The sequence below is a fragment of the Larus michahellis genome, unplaced genomic scaffold, assembly GCF_964199755.1.
Source record: "Larus michahellis unplaced genomic scaffold, bLarMic1.1 SCAFFOLD_35, whole genome shotgun sequence".
NCBI classification, from domain to species: Eukaryota; Metazoa; Chordata; class Aves; order Charadriiformes; family Laridae; genus Larus; species Larus michahellis.
This window is the reverse complement of record NW_027436006.1, coordinates 1,606,474-1,623,173: the sequence shown is the minus strand read 5'-3', so window position 1 is coordinate 1,623,173 and position 16,700 is coordinate 1,606,474.

The following is a 16,700-nucleotide window of genomic DNA, read 5'->3' as shown; positions in this document are numbered from 1 at the left end:
CAAAGAGCTTTCCAACGAGCACGGCTTTCCCTCCTGGCTCTTCGGGCGTGGGAGCTGTCGCCAGAGCCGCGGCCCTACCGGAAAATGCTTCGCAGGCTGGCGCGGCGTCCCAACGTGGGCGCCGATGGCGCCGAGGCTGACGGCCGCCCGAAAGCCCGCAGCCCCACGGGCTGTGGGGCCACGTGAGTGGCTGCCAAAGAGCTTTCCAACGAGGCATGGCTTTCCCTCCTGGCTCTTCGGCCGTGGGAGCTGTCGCCAGAGACGCGGCCCTAACGGAAAATGCTTTGCAGGCTGGCGCAGCGGCCCCACGTGGGCGCCGGTGGCGCCGAGGCTGACCGCCGCCGCAAAGCCCGCAGCCCCATGGGCTGTGGGGCCACGCGAGCGGCTGCCAAAGAGCTTTCCAACGAGGCACGGCTTTCCCTCCTGGCTCTTCGGGCGTGGGAGCTGTCGCCAGAGCCGCGGCCCTACCGGAAAATGCTTCGCAGGCTGGCGCGGCGGCGCAACGTGGGCGCCAGTGGCGCCGAGGCTGACAGCCACCGGAAAGCCCGCAGCCCCATGGGCTGTGGGGCCACGCGAGCGGCTGCCAAAGAGCTTTCCAACGAGGTACGGCTTTCCCTCCTGGCTCTTCGGGCGTGGGAGCTGTCGCCAGAGCCGCGGCCCTACCGGAAAATGCTTCGCAGGCTGGCGCGGCGGCCCCACCTGGGCGCCGATGGCGCCGAGGCTGACGGCCGCCGCAAAGCCCGCAGCCCCACGGGCTGTGGGGCCACGTGAGTTGCTGCCAAAGAGCTTTCCAACGAGGCACGGCTTTCCCTCCTGGCTCTTCGGGCGTGGGAGCTGTCGCCAGAAACGCGGCCCTACCGGAAAATGCTTCGCAGGCTGGTGCGGCGGCCCCACCTGGGCGCCGGTAGCGCCGAGGCTGACGGCCGCCGCAAAGCCCGCAGCCCCATGGGCTTTGGGGCCACACGAGCGGCTGCCAAAGAGCTTTCCAACGAGGCACGGCTTTCCCTCCTGGCTCTTCGGGCGTGGGAGCTGTTGCCAGAGCCGCGGCCCTACCGGAAAATGCTTCGCAGGCTGGCGCGGCGGCCCAACGTGGGCGCCGATGGCGCCGAGGCTGACGGCCGCCGCAAAGCCCGCAGCCCCACGGGCTGTGGGGCCACGCGAGCAGCTGCCAAAGAGCTTTCCAACGAGGCACGGCTTTCCCTCCTGGCTCTTCGGCCGTGGGAGCTGTCGCCAGAGCCGCGGCCCTACCGGAAAATGCCTTGCAGGCTGGCGTGGCGGCGCAACGTGGGCGCCGGTGGCACTGAGGCTGACGGCCGCCGCAAAGCCCGCAGCCCCATGGGCTGTGGGGCCACGCGAGTGGCTGCCAAAGAGCTTTCCAACGAGGCACGGCTTTCCCTCCTGGCTCTTCGGGCGTGGGAGCTGTCGCCAGAGCCGCGGCCCTACCGGAAAATGCTTCGCAGGCTGGCGCAGCGGTGCAATGTGGGCGCCGGTGGCGCCGAGGCTGACGGCCGCCGCAAAGCCCGCAGCCCCATGGGCTGTGGGGCCACGCGAGCGGCTGCCAAAGAGCTTTCCAACGAGGCACGGCTTTCCCTCCTGGCTCTTCGGGCGTGGGAGCTGTCGCCAGAGACGCGGCCCTACCGGAAAATGCTTCGCAGGCTGGCGCGGCGGCGCAACGTGGGCGCCGGTGGCGCCGAGGCTGACAGCCGCCGCAAAGCCCGCAGCCCCATGGGCTGTGGGGCCACGCGAGCGGCTGCCAAAGATCTTTCCAACGAGGCACGGCTTTCCCTCCTGGCTCTTCGGCCGTGGGAGCTGTCGCCAGAGCCGCGGCCCTACCGGAAAATGCTTCGCAGGCTGGCGAGGCGGACCAACGTGGGCGCCGGTGTCACCCAGGCTGACGGCCGGCGGAAAGCCCGCAGCCCCATGGGCTGTGGGGCCACGCGAGCGGCTGCCAAAGAGCTTTCCAACGAGGCACGGCTTTCCCTCCTGGCTCTTCGGGCGTGGGAGCTGTCGCCAGAGCCGCGGCCCTACCGGAAAATGCTTCGCAGGCTGGCGCGGCGGCGCAACGTGGGCGCCGGTGGCTCTGAGGCTGACGGCCGCTGCAAAGCCCGCAGCCCCACGGGGTGTGGGGCCACGCGAGCGGCTGCCAAAGAGCTTTCCAACGAGGCACGGCTTTCCCTCCTGGCTCTTCGGCCGTGGGAGCTGTCGCCAGAGCCGCGGCCCTACCGGAAAATGCTTCGCAGGCTGGCGCGGCGGCCCCACCTGGGCGCCGGTGTCGCCCAGGCTGACGGCCGCCGGAAAGCCCGCAGCCCCATGGGCTGTGGGGCCACACGAGCGGCTGCCAAAGAGCTTTCCAACGAGGCACGGCTTTCCCTCCTGGCTCTTCGGGCGTGGGAGCTGTCGCCAGAGACGCGGCCCTACCGGAAAATGCTTCGCAGGCTGGCGCGGCGGCCCGACGTGGGAGCCGGTGGCGCCCAGGCTGACGGCCACCGCAAAGCCCGCAGCCCCACGGGCTGTGGGGCCACGCGAGCGACTGCCAAAGAGCTTTCCAACGAGGCACGGCTTTCCCTCCTGGCTCTTCGGGCGTGGGAGCTGTCGCCAGAGCCGCGGCCCTACCGGAAAATGCTTCGCAGGCTGGCGCGGCGGCCCGACGTGGGCGCCGATGGCGCCGAGGCTGCCGGCCGCCGCAAAGCCCGCACCCCACGGTCTGTGGGGCCACGTGAGTGGCTGCCAAAGAGCTTTCCAACGAGGCACGGCTTTCCCTCCTGGCTCTTCGGCCGTGGGAGCTGTCGCCAGAGCCGCGGCCCTACCGGAAAATGCTTCGCAGGCTGGCGCGGCGGCCCCACCTGGGCGCCGGTGTCGCCCAGGCTGACGGCCGGCGGAAAGCCCGCAGCCCCATGGGCTGTGGGGCCACGCGAGCGGCTGCCAAAGAGCTTTCCAACGAGGCACGGCTTTCCCTCCTGGCTCTTCGGCCGTGGGAGCTGTCGCCAGAGACGCGGCCCTACCGGAAAATGCTTCGCAGGCTAGCGCAGCAGCGCAATGTTGGCGCCGGTGGCGCCGAGGCTGACGGCCGTCGGAAAGCCCGCAGACCCACGGGGTGTGGGGCCACACGAGCGGCTGCCAAAGAGCTTTCCAACGAGGCACGGCTTTCCCTCCTGGCTCTTCGGGCGTGGGAGCTGTCGCCAGAGCCGCGGCCCTACCGGAAAATGCTTCGCAGGCTGGCGCGGTCGCGCCACATGGGCGCCGGTGACGCCGAGGCTGACAGCCGCCGGAAAGCCCGCAGCCCCACGGGCTGTGGGGCCACGCGAGCGGCTGCCAAAGAGCTTTCCAACGAGGCACGGCTTTCCCTCCTGGCTCTTCGGGCGTGGGAGCTGTCGCCAGAGACGCGGCCCTACCGGAAAATGCTTCGCAGGCTGGCGCGGCGGCGCAACGTGGGCGCCGGTGGCGCTGAGGCTGACGGCCGCCGCAAAGCCCGCAGCCCCATGGACTGTGGGGCCACGCGAGCGGCTGCCAAAGAGCTTTCCAACGAGGCACGGCTTTCCCTCCTGGCTCTTCGGCCGTGGGAGCTGTCGCCAGAGCCGCGGCCCTACCGGAAAATGCTTCGCAGGCTGGCGCGGTCATGCCACGTGGGCGCCGGTGGGGCCGAGGCTGACAGCCGCCGGAAAGCCCGCAGCCCCACGGGCTGTGGGGCCACACGAGCGGCTGCCAAAGAGCTTTCCAACGAGGCACGGCTTTCCCTCCTGGCTCTTTGTCCGTGGGAGCTGTCGCCAGAGCCGCGGCCCTACCGGAAAATGCTTTGCAGGCTGGCGCGGCGGCGCCACGTGGGCGCCGGTGGCGCCGAGGCTGACGGCCGCTGCAAAGCCCGCAGCCCCACGGGCTGTGGGGCCACGCGAGCGACTGCCAAAGAGCTTTCCAACGAGGCACGGCTTTCCCTCCTGGCTCTTTGGCCGTGGGAGCTGTCGCCAGAGCCGCGGCCCTACCGGAAAATGCTTCGCAGGCTGGCGCGGCGGCGCAACGTGGGCGCCGGTGGCGCCCAGGCTGACGGCCGCCGCAAAGCCCGCAGCCCCACGGGCTGTGGGGCCACACGAGCGGCTGCCAAAGAGCTTTCCAACGAGGCACGGCTTTCCCTCCTGGCTCTTCGGGCGTGGGAGCTGTCGCCAAAGCCGCGGCCCTACCGGAAAATGCTTCGCAGGCTGGCGCAGCGGCCCGACGTGGGCGCCGGTGTCGCCCAGGCTGACGGCCGCCGCAAAGCCCGCAGCCCCACAGGCTGTGGGGCCACGCGAGCGGCTGCCAAAGAGCTTTCCAACGAGGCACGGCTTTCCCTCCTGGCTCTTCGGCCGTGGGACCTGTCGCCAGAGCCGCGGCCCTACCGGAAAATGCTTCGCAGGCTGACGCGGCGGCGCAACGTCGGCGCCGGTGGCGCTGAGGCTGACGGCCGCCGCAAAGCCCGCAGCCCCATGGGCTGTGGGGCCACGCGAGCGGCTGCCAAAGAGCTTTCCAAGGAGGCACGGCTTTCCCTCCTGGCTCTTCGGGCGTGGGAGCTGTCGCCAGAGCCGCGGCCCTACCGGAAAATGCTTCGCAGGCTGGCGCGGCGGCCCAACGTGGGCGCCGATGGCGCCGAGGCTGACGGCCGCCGGAAAGCCCGCAGCCCCACAGGCTGTGGGGCCACGTGAGTGGCTGCCAAAGAGCTTTCCAACGAGGCACGGCTTTCCCTCCTGGCTCTTCGGGCGTGGGAGCTGTCGCCAGAGACGCGGCCCTACCGGAAAATGCTTCGCAGGCTGGCGCGGCGGCCCAATGTGGGCGCCGATGGCGCCGAGGCTGACGGCCGCTGCAAAGCCCGCAGCCCCATATGCTGTGGGGCCACGCGAGCGGCTGCCAAAGAGGTTTCCAACGAGGCACGGCTTTCCCTCCTGGCTCTTCGGCCGTGGGAGCTATCGCCAGAGCCGTGGCCCTACCGGAAAATGCTTCGCAGGCTGGCGCGGCGGCATCACCTGGGCTCCGGTGTCGCCCAGGCTGACGGCCGCAGCAAAGCCCGCAGCCCCACGGGCTGTGGGGCCACGCGAGCAGCTGCCAAAGAGCTTTCCAACGAGGCAGGGCTTTCCCTCCTGGCTCTTTGGCCGTGGGAGCTGTCGCCAGAGCCGCGGCCCTACCGGAAAATGCTTCGCAGGCTGGCGGGCGGCGCCACGTTGGCGCCGGTGGCGCCGAGGCTGACAGCCGCCGGAAAGCCCGCAGCCCCACGGGCTGTGGGGCCACGCGAGCGGCTGCCAAAGAGCTTTCCAACGAGGCACGGCTTTCCCTCCTGGCTCTTCGGGCGTGGGAGCTGTCGCCAGAGCCGCGGCCCTACCGGAAAATGCTTCGCAGGCTGGCGCGACGGCCCCACCTGGGCGCCGGTGTCGCCCAGGCTGATGGCCGCCGGAAAGCCCGCAGCCCCACGGGCTGTGGGGCCACGCGAGCGGCTGCCAAAGAGCTTTCCAACGAGGCACGGCTTTCCCTCCTGGCTCTTCGGGCGTGGGAGCTGTCGCCAGAGCCGCGGCCCTACCGGAAAATGCTTCGCAGGCTGGCGCGGCGGCGCCACGTGGGCCCCGGTGGCGCCGAGGCTGACGGCCGCCACAAAGCCCGCAGCCCCACGGGCTGTGGGGCCACGCGAGCGGCTGCCAAAGAGCTTTCCAACGAGGCACGGCTTTCCCTCCTGGCTCTTCGGGCGTGGGAGCTGTCGCCAGAGCCGCGGCCCTACCGGAAAATGCTTCGCAGGATGGCGCGGCGGCCCGACGTGGGCGCCGATGGCGCCGAGGCTGACGGCCGCCACAAAGCCCGCAGCCCCACGGGCTGTGGGGCCACGCGAGCGGCTGCCAAAGAGCTTTCCAACGAGGCACGTCTTTCCCTCCTGGCTCTTCGGGCGTGGGAGCTGTCGCCAGAGCCGCGGCCCTACCGGAAAATGCTTCGCAGGCTGGCGCGGCGGCCCGATGTGGGCGCCGATGGCGCCGAGGCTGACGGCCGCCGCAAAGCCTGCAGCCCCACGGGCTGTGGGGCCACGTGAGTGGCTGCCAAAGAGCTTTCCAACGAGGCACGGCTTTCCCTCCTGGCTCTTTGGGTGTGGGAGCTGTCGCCAGAGCCGCGGCCCTACCGGAAAATGCTTCGCAGGCTGGCGCGGCGGCCCCACCTGGGCGCCGGTGTCGCCCAGGCTGACGGCCGCCGGAAAGCCCGCAGCCCCATGGGCTGTGGGGCCACGCGAGCGGCTGCCAAAGAGCTTTCCAACGAGGCACGGCTTTCCCTCCTGGCTCTTCGGGCGTGGGAGCTGTCGCCAGAGACGCGGCCCTACCGGAAAATGCTTCGCAGGCTGGCGCGGCGGCCCGACGTGGGCGCCGGTGGCGCTGAGGCTGACGGCCGCCGCAAAGCCCGCAGCCCCACGGGCTATGGGGCCACGCGAGCGACTGCCAAAGAGCTTTCCAACGAGGCACGGCTTTCCCTCCTGGCTCTTCGGGCGTGGGAGCTGTCGCCAGAGCCGCGGCCCTACCGGAAAATGCTTCGCAGGCTGGCGCGGCGGCGCAACGTGGACGCCGATGGCGCCGAGGCTGACGGCCGCCGCAAAGCCCGCACCCCACGGGCTGTGGGGCCACGTGAGTGGCTGCCAAAGAGCTTTCCAACGAGGCACGGCTTTCCCTCCTGGCTCTTCGGGCGTGGGAGCTGTCGCCAGAGACGCGGCCCTACCGGAAAATGCTTCGCAGGCTGGCGCGGCGGCCCCACCTGGGCGCCGGTGTCGCCCAGGCTGACGGCCGGCGGAAAGCCCGCAGCCCCATGGGCTGTGGGGCCACGCGAGCGGCTGCCAAAGAGCTTTCCAACGAGGCACGGCTTTCCCTCCTGGCTCTTCGGGCGTGGGAGCTGTCGCCAGAGACGCGGCCCTACCGGAAAATGCTTCGCAGGCTGGCGCGGCGGTGCCACGTGGGCGCCGGTGGCTCTGAGGCTGACGGCCGCTGCAAAGCCCGCAGCCCCACGGGCTGTGGGGCCACGCGAGCGGCTGCCAAAGAGCTTTCCAACGAGGCACGGCTTTCCCTCCTGGCTCTTCGGCCGTGGGAGCTGTCGCCAGAGCTGCGGCCCTACCGGAAAATGCTTCGCAGGCTGGCGCGGCGGCGCAACGTGGGCGCCGGTGGCGCTGAGGCTGACGGCCGCCGGAAAGCCCGCAGCCCCACAGGCTGTGGGGCCACGCGAGTGGCTGCCAAAGAGCTTTCCAACGAGGCACGGCTTTCCCTCCTGGCTCTTTGGCCGTGGGAGCTGTCGCCAGAGACGCGGCCCTACCAGAAAATGCTTCGCAGGCTGGCGCGGCGGCGCCACGTGGGCGCCGGTGGTTCCGAGGCTGACGGCCGCCGCAAAGCCCGCAGCCCCACAGGCTGTGGGGCCACACGAGCGGCTGCCAAAGAGCTTTCCAACGAGGCACGGCTTTCCCTCCTGGCTCTTCGGCCGTGGGAGCTGTCGCCAGAGCCGCGGCCCTACCGGAAAATGCTTCGCAGGCTGGCGCAGCAGCGCAATGTTGGCGCCGGTGGCGCCGAGGCTGACAGCCGCCGGAACGCCCGCAGCCCCACGGGCTGTGGGGCCATGTGAGTGGCTGCCAAAGAGCTTTCCAATCAGGCACGGCTTTCCCTCCTGGCTCTTCGGGCGTGGGAGCTGTCGCCAGAGACGCGGCCCTACCGGAAAATGCTTCGCAGGCTAGCGCAGCAGCGCAATGTTGGCGCCGGTGGCGCCGAGGCTGACGGCCGTCGGAAAGCCCGCAGACCCACGGGCTGTGGGGCCACACGAGCGGCTGCCAAAGAGCTTTCCAACGAGGCACGGCTTTCCCTCCTGGCTCTTCGGGCGTGGGAGCTGTCGCCAGAGCCGCGGCCCTACCGGAAAATGCTTTGCAGGCTGGCGCGGTCGCGCCACATGGGCGCCGGTGACGCCGAGGCTGACAGCCGCCGGAAAGCCCGCAGCCCCACGGGCTGTGGGGCCACGCGAGCGGCTGCCAAAGAGCTTTCCAACGAGGCACGGCTTTCCCTCCTGGCTCTTCGGGCGTGGGAGCTGTCGCCAGAGACGCGGCCCTACCGGAAAATGCTTTGCAGGCTGGCGCGGCGGCGCCACGTGGGCGCCGGTGGCGCCGAGGCTGACGGCCGCTGCAAAGCCCGCAGCCCCACGGGCTGTGGGGCCACGCGAGCGGCTGCCAAAGAGCTTTCCAACGAGGCACGGCTTTCCCTCCTGGCTCTTTGGCCGTGGGAACTGTCGCCAGAGCCGCGGCCCTACCGGAAAATGCTTCGCAGGCTGGTGAGGCGGCCCAACGTGGGCGCCGATGGCGCCGAGGCTGACGGCCGCCGGAAAGCCCGCAGCCCCACGGGCTGTGGGGCCACGTGAGTGGCTGCCAAAGAGCTTTCCAACGAGGCACGGCTTTCCCTCCTGGCTCTTCGGGCGTGGGAGCTGTTGCCAGAGTCGCGGCCCTACCGGAAAATGCTTCGCAGGCTGGCGCGGCGGCATCACCTGGGCTCCGGTGTCGCCCAGGCTGATGGCCGCAGCAAAGCCCGCAGCCCCACGGGCTGTGGGGCCACGCGAGCAGCTGCCAAAGAGCTTTCCAACGAGGCAGGGCTTTCCCTCCTGGCTCTTTGGCCGTGGGAGCTGTCGCCAGAGCCGCGGCCCTACCGGAAAATACTTCGCAGGCTGGCGCGGCGGCGCCACGTGGGCGCCGGTGGCGCCGAGGCTGACAGCCGCCGGAAAGCCCGCAGCCCCACAGGCTGTGGGGCCACGCGAGCGGCTTCCAAAGAGCTTTCCAACGAGGCACGGCTTTCCCTCCTGGCTCTTCGGGCGTGGGAGCTGTCGCCAGAGACGCGGCCCTACTGGAAAATGCTTCGCAGGCTGGCGCGACGGCCCCACCTGGGCGCCGGTGTCGCCCAGGCTGACGGCCGCCGGAAAGCCCGCAGCCCCACGGGCTGTGGGGCCACGCGAGCGGCTCCCAAAGAGCTTTCCAACGAGGCACGGCTTTCCCTCCTGGCTCTTCGGGCGTGGGAGCTGTCGCCAGAGACGCGGCCCTACCGGAAAATGCTTCGCAGGCTGGCGCGGCGGCGCCACGTGGGCCCCGGTGGCGCCGAGGCTGACGGCCGCTGCAAAGCCCGCAGCCCCACGGGCTGTGGGGCCACGCGAGCGGCTGCCAAAGTGCTTTCCAACGAGGCACGGCTTTCCCTCCTGGCTCTTCGGGCGTGGGAGCTGTCGCCAGAGCCGCGGCCCTACCGGAAAATGCTTCGCAGGATGGCGCGGCGGCCCGACGTGGGCGCCGATGGCGCCGAGGCTGACGGCTGCCACAAAGCCCGCAGCCCCACGGGCTGTGGGGCCACGCGAGCGGCTGCCAAAGAGCTTTCCAACGAGGCACGGCTTTCCCTCCTGGCTCTTTGGGTGTGGGAGCTGTCGCCAGAGCCGCGGCCCTACCGGAAAATGCTTGGCAGGCTGGCGCGTCGGCCCAACCTGGGCGCCGATGTCGCCCAGGCTGGCGGCCGGCGGAAAGCCCGCAGCCCCATGGGCTGTGGGGCCACGCGAGCGGCTGCCAAAGAGCTTTCCAACGAGGCACGGCTTTCCCTCCTGGCTCTTCGGCCGTGGGAGCTGTCGTCAGAGACGCTGCCCTACCGGAAAATGCTTCGCAGGCTGGCGCGGCGGCGCCACGTGGGCGCTGGTGGCTCTGAGGCTGACGGCCGCTGCAAAGCCCGCAGCCCCACGGGCTGTGGGGCCACGATAGCGGCTGCCAAAGAGCTTTCCAAGGAGGCACGGCTTTCCCTCCTGGCTCTTCGGGCGTGGGAGCTGTCGCCAGAGACGCGGCCCTAACGGAAAATGCTTTGCAGGCTGGCGCAGCGGCCCCACGTGGGCGCCGGTGGCGCCGAGGCTGACGGCCGCTGCAAAGCCCGCAGCCCCATATGCTGTGGGGCCACGCGAGCGGCTGCCAAAGAGGTTTCCAACGAGGCACGGCTTTCCCTCCTGGCTCTTCGGCCGTGGGAGCTGTCGCCAGAGCCGCGGCCCTACCGGAAAATGCTTCGCAGGCTGGCGCGGCGGCGCAATGTGGGCGCCGGTGGCACTGAGGCTGACGGCCGCCGCAAAGCCCGCAGCCCCATGGGCTGTGGGGCCACGCGAGCGGCTGCCAAAGAGCTTTCCAACGAGGCACGGCTTTCCCTCCTGGCTCTTCGGGCGTGGGAGCTGTCGCCAGAGCCGCGGCCCTACCGGAAAATGCTTCGCAGGCTGGCGCGGCGGCGCAACGTGGGCGCCGGTGGCGCCGAGGCTGACAGCCGCCGGAAAGCCCGCAGCCCCATGGGCTGTGGGGCCACGCGAGCGGCTGCCAAAGAGCTTTCCAACGAGGCATGGCTTTCCCTCCTGGCTCTTTGGCCGTGGGAACTGTCGCCAGAGCCGCGGCCCTACCGGAAAATGCTTCGCAGGCTGGTGAGTCGGCCCAACGTGGGCGCCGATGGCGCCGAGGCTGATGGCCGCCGGAAAGCCCGCAGCCCCACGGGCTGTGGGGCCACGTGAGTGGCTGCCAAAGAGCTTTCCAACGAGGCACGGCTTTCCCTCCTGGCTCTTCGGGCGTGGGAGCTGTTGCCAGAGACGCGGCCCTACCGGAAAATGCTTCGCAGGCTGGCGCGGCGGCATCACCTGGGCTCCGGTGTCGCCCAGGCTGACGGCCGCCGCAAAGCCCGCAGCCCCACGGGCTGTGGGGCCACGCGAGGAGCTGCCAAAGAGCTTTCCAACGAGGCAGGGCTTTCCCTCCTGGCTCTTTGGCCGTGGGTGCTGTCGCCAGAGCCGCGGCCCTACCGGAAAATGCTTCGCAGGCTGGCGCGGCGGCGCCACGTTGGCGCCGGTGACGCCGAGGCTGACAGCCGCCGGAAAGCCCGCAGCCCCACGGGCTGTGGGGCCACGCGAGCGGCTGCCAAAGAGCTTTCCAACGAGGCACGGCTTTCCCTCCTGGCTCTTCGGGCGTGGGAGCTGTCGCCAGAGCCGCGGCCCTACCGGAAAATGCTTCGCAGGCTGGCGCGGCGGCGCCACGTGGGCGCCGGTGGCGCCGAGGCTGACGGCCGCTGCAAAGCCCACAGCCCCACAGGCTGTGGGGCCACACGAGCGGCTGCCAAAGAGCTTTCCAACGAGGCACGGCTTTCCCTCCTGGCTCTTCGGGCGTGGGAGCTGTCGCCAGAGCCGCGGCCCTACCGGAAAATGCTTTGCAGGCTGGCGAGGTCGCGCCACATGGGCGCCGGTGACGCCGAGGCTGACAGCCGCCGGAAAGCCCGCAGCCCCACGGGCTGTGGGGCCACGCGAGCGGCTGCCAAAGAGCTTTCCAACGAGGCACGGCTTTCCCTCCTGGCTCTTCGGGCGTGGGAGCTGTCGCCAGAGACGCGGCCCTACCGGAAAATGCTTCGCAGGCTGGCGCGGCGGCGCAACGTGGGCGCCGGTGGCGCCGAGGCTCACGGCCGCCGCAAAGCCCGCAGCCCCACAGGCTGTGGGGCCACACGAGCGGCTGCCAAAGAGCTTTCCAACGAGGCACGGCTTTCCCTCCTGGCTCTTCGGGCGTGGGAGCTGTCGCCAGAGCCGCGGCCCTACCGGAAAATGCTTCACAGGCTGGCGCGGTCATGCCACGTAGGCGCAGGTGGGGCCGAGGCTGACAGCCGCCGGAAAGCCCGCAGCCCCACGGGCTGTGGGGCCACACGAGCGGCTGCCAAAGAGCTTTCCAACGAGGCACGGCTTTCCCTCCTGGCTCTTTGTCCGTGGGAGCTGTCGCCAGAGACGCGGCCCTACCGGAAAATGCTTCGCAGGCTGGCGCGGCGGCGCCACGTGGGCGCCGGTGGCGCCGAGGCTGACGGCCGCTGCAAAGCCCGCAGCCCCACGGGCTGTGGGGCCACGCGAGCGACTGCCAAAGAGCTTTCCAACGAGGCAGGGCTTTCCCTCCTGGCTCTTCGGGCGTGGGAGCTGTCGCCAGAGCCGCGGCCCTACCGGAAAATGCTTCGCAGGGTGGCGCGACGGCCCCACCTGGGCGCCGGTGTCGCCCAGGCTGACGGCCGCCGGAAAGCCCGCAGCCCCACGGGCTGTGGGGCCACGCGAGCGGCTGCCAAAGAGCTTTCCAACGAGGCACGGCTTTCCCTCCTGGCTCTTCGGGCGTGGGAGCTGTCGCCAGAGCCGCGGCCCTACCGGAAAATGCTTCGCAGGCTGGCGCGGCGGCGCAACGTGGGCGCCGGTGGCTCTGAGGCTGACGGCCGCTGCAAAGCCCGCAGCCCCACGGGCTGTGGGGCCACGATAGCGGCTGCCAAAGAGCTTTCCAACGAGGCACGGCTTTCCCTCCTGGCTCTTCGGGCGTGGGAGCTGTCGCCAGAGCCGCGGCCCTACCGGAAAATGCTTCGCAGGCTGACGCGGCGGCGCAACGTGGGCGCCAGTGTCGCCCAGGCTGACGGCCGCCGCAAAGCCCGCAGCCCCGTGGGCTGTGGGGCAACGCGAGCGGCTGCCAAAGAGCTTTCCAACGAGGCACGGCTTTCCCTCCTGGCTCTTCGGGCGTGGGAGCTGTCGCCAGAGCCGCGGCCCTACCGGAAAATGCTTCGCAAGCTGGCGCGGCGGCCCAACGTGGGCGCCGATAGCGCCCAGGCTGACGGCCGCCCGAAAGCCCGCAGCCCCACGGGCTGTGGGGCCACGTGAGTGGCTGCCAAAGAGCTTTCCAACGAGGCACGGCTTTCCCTCCTGGCTCTTCGGCCGTGGGAGCTGTCGCCAGAGCCGCGGCCCTACCGCAAAATGCTTCGCAGGCTGGCGCGGCGGCGCCACGTGGGCGCCGGTGGCGCCGAGGCTGACGGCTGCCGCAAAGCCCGCAGCCCCACAGGCTGTGGGGCCACACGAGCGGCTGCCAAAGAGCTTTCCAACGAGGCACGGCTTTCCCTCCTGGCTCTTCGGGCGTGGGAGCTGTCGCCAGAGCCGCGGCCCTACCGGAAAATGCTTTGCAGGCTGGCGCGGTCGCGCCACATGGGCGCCGGTGACGCCGAGGCTGACAGCCGCCGGAAAGCCCGCAGCCCCACGGGCTGTGGGGCCACGCGAGCGGCTGCCAAAGAGCTTTCCAACGAGGCACGGCTTTCCCTCCTGGCTCTTCGGGCGTGGGAGCTGTCGTCAGAGACGCGGCCCTACCGGAAAATGCTTCGCAGGCTGGCGCGGCGGCGCCACGTGGGCGCCGGTGGCGCCGAGGCTGACGGCCGCTGCAAAGCCCGCAGCCCCACAGGCTGTGGGGCCACACGAGCGGCTGCCAAAGAGCTTTCCAACGAGGCACGGCTTTCCCTCCTGGCTCTTCGGGCGTGGGAGCTGTCGCCAGAGCCGCGGCCCTACCGGAAAATGCTTTGCAGGCTGGCGCGGTCGCGCCACATGGGCGCCGGTGACGCCGAGGCTGACAGCCGCCGGAAAGCCCGCAGCCCCATGGGCTGTGGGGCCACGCGAGCGGCTGCCAAAGAGCTTTCCAACGAGGCACGGCTTTCCCTCCTGGCTCTTCGGGCGTGGGAGCTGTCGCCAGAGACGCGGCCCTACCGGAAAATGCTTCGCAGGCTGGCGCGGTCATGCCACGTGGGCGCAGGTGGGGCCGAGGCTGACAGCCGCCGGAAAGCCCGCAGCCCCACGGGCTGTGGGGCCACACGAGCGGCTGCCAAAGAGCTTTCCAACGAGGCACGGCTTTCCCTCCTGGCTCTTTGTCCGTGGGAGCTGTCGCCAGAGCCGCGGCACTACCGGAAAATGCTTCGCAGGCTGGCGCGGCGGCCCCACCTGGGCGCCGGTGGCGCCGAGGCTGACGGCCGCTGCAAAGCCCGCAGCCCCACGGGCTGTGGGGCCACGCGAGCGACTGCCAAAGAGCTTTCCAACGAGGCACGGCTTTCCCTCCTGGCTCTTCGGGCGTGGGAGCTGTCGCCAGAGCCGCGGCCCTACCGGAAAATGCTTCGCAGGCTGGCGCAGCGGCCCGACGTGGGCGCCGGTGTCGCCCAGGCTGACGGCCGCCGCAAAGCCCGCAGCCCCACAGGCTGTGGGGCCACGCGAGCGGCTGCCAAAGAGCTTTCCAACGAGGCACGGCTTTCCCTCCTGGCTCTTCGGGCGCGGGAGCTGTCGCCAAAGCCGCGGCCCTACCGGAAAATGCTTCGCAGGCTGGCGCGGCGGCCCCACCTGGGCGCCGGTGGCTCTGAGGCTGATGGCCGCTGCAAAGCCCGCAGCCCCACGGGCTGTGGGGCCACACGAGCGGCTGCCAAAGAGCTTTCCAACGAGGCACGGCTTTCCCTCCTGGCTCTTTGTCCGTGGGAGCTGTCGCCAGAGCCGCGGCCCTACCGGAAAATGCTTCGCAGGCTGGCGCGGCGGCGCAACGTGGGCGCCGGTGGCGCTGAGGCTGACGGCCGCCGCAAAGCCCGCAGCCCCATGGACTGTGGGGCCACGCGAGCGGCTGCCAAAGAGCTTTCCAACGAGGCACGGCTTTCCCTCCTGGCTCTTCGGGCGTGGGAGCTGTCGCCAGAGCCGCGGCCCTACCGGAAAATGCTTCGCAGGCTGGCGCGGTCATGCCACGTGGGCGCCGGTGGGGCCGAGGCTGACAGCCGCCGGAAAGCCCGCAGCCCCACGGGCTGTGGGGCCACACGAGCGGCTGCCAAAGAGCTTTCCAACGAGGCACGGCTTTCCCTCCTGGCTCTTTGTCTGTGGGAGCTGTCGCCAGAGCCGCGGCCCTACCGGAAAATGCTTCGCAGGCTGGCGCGGCGGCGCAACGTGGGCGCCGGTGGCGCCGAGGCTGACGGCCGCTGCAAAGCCCGCAGCCCCACGGGCTGTGGGGCCACGCGAGCGACTGCCAAAGAGCTTTCCAACGAGGCACGGCTTTCCCTCCTGGCTCTTTGGCCGTGGGAGCTGTCGCCAGAGCCGCGGCCCTACCGGAAAATGCTTCGCAGGCTGGCGCGGCGGCGCAACGTGGGCGCCGATGGCGCCCAGGCTGACGGCCGCCGCAAAGCCCGCAGCCCCATTGGCTGTGGGGCCACACGAGCGGCTGCCAAAGAGCTTTCCAACGAGGCACGGCTTTCCCTCCTGGCTCTTCGGGCGTGGGAGCTGTCGCCAAAGCCGCGGCCCTACCGGAAAATGCTTCGCAGGCTGGCGCAGCGGCCCGACGTGGGCGCCGGTGTCGCCCAGGCTGATGGCCGCCGCAAAGCCCGCAGCCCCACAGGCTGTGGGGCCACGCGAGCGGCTGCCAAAGAGCTTTCCAACGAGGCACGGCTTTCCCTCCTGGCTCTTCGGGCGCGGGAGCTGTCGCCAAAGCCGCGGCCCTACCGGAAAATGCTTCGCAGGCTGGCGCGGTGGCCCCACCTGGGCGCCGGTGGCTCTGAGGCTGATGGCCGCTGCAAAGCCCGCAGCCCCACGGGCTGTGGGGCCACGATAGCGGCTGCCAAAGAGCTTTCCAACGAGGCACGGCTTTCCCTCCTGGCTCTTCGGGCGTGGGAGCTGTCGCCAGAGCCGCGGCCCTACCGGAAAATGCTTCGCAGGCTGGCGCGGCGGCGCAACGTGGGCGCCGGTGGCGCCGAGGCTGACAGCCGCCGGAAAGCCCGCAGCCCCATGGGCTGTGGGGCCACGCGAGCGGCTGCCAAAGAGCTTTCCAACGAGGCACGGCTTTCCCTCCTGGCTCTTTGGCCGTGGGAACTGTCGCCAGAGCCGCGGCCCTACCGGAAAATGCTTCGCAGGCTGGCGCGGCGGCGCCACGTGGGCGCCGATGGCGCCGAGGCTGACGGCCGCCGCAAAGCCCGCAGCCCCACGGGCTGTGGGGCCACGCGAGCGGCTGCCAAAGAGCTTTCCAACGAGGCACGGCTTTCCCTCCTGGCTCTTTGGAAGTGGGAGCTGTCGCCAGAGCCGCGGCCCTACTGGAAAATGCTTCGCAGGCTGGCGCGGCGGCGCAACGTGGGCGCCGGTGGCGCCCAGGCTGACGGCCGCCGCAAAGCCCGCAGCCCCATGGGCTGTGGGGCCACACGAGCGGCTGCCAAAGAGCTTTCCAACGAGGCACGGCTTTCCCTCCTGGCTCTTCGGGCGTGGGAGCTGTCGCCAGAGCCGCGGCCCTACCGGAAAATGCTTCGCAGGCTGGCGCGGCGGCGCCACGTGGGCGCCGGTGGCTCTGAGGCTGACGGCCGCTGCAAAGCCCGCAGCCCCACGGGCTGTGGGGCCACGCGAGTGGCTGCCAAAGAGCTTTCCAACGAGGCATGGCTTTCCCTCCTGGCTCTTCGGCCGTGGGAGCTGTCGCCAGAGCCGCGGTCCTACCGGAAAATGCTTCGCAGGCTGGCGCGGCGGCGCCACGTGGGCGCCGGTGGCACTGAGGCTGACGGCTGCCGCAAAGCCCGCAGCCCCACAGGCTGTGGGGCCACACGAGCGGCTGCCAAAGAGCTTTCCAACGAGGCACGGCTTTCCCTCCTGGCTCTTCGGGCGTGGGAGCTGTCGCCAGAGCCACGGCCCTACCGGAAAATGCTTCGCAGGCTAACGCAGCAGCAGAATGTTGGCGCCGGTGGCGCCGAGGCTGACGGCCGTCGGAAAGCCCGCAGACCCATGGACTGTGGGGCCACGCGAGCGGCTGCCAAAGAGCTTTCCAATGAGGCACGGCTTTCCCTCCTGGCTCTTCGGGCGTGGGAGCTGTCGCCAGAGCCGCGGCCCTACCGCAAAATGCTTCGCAGGCTGGCGCGGTCATGCCACGTGGGCGCCGGTGG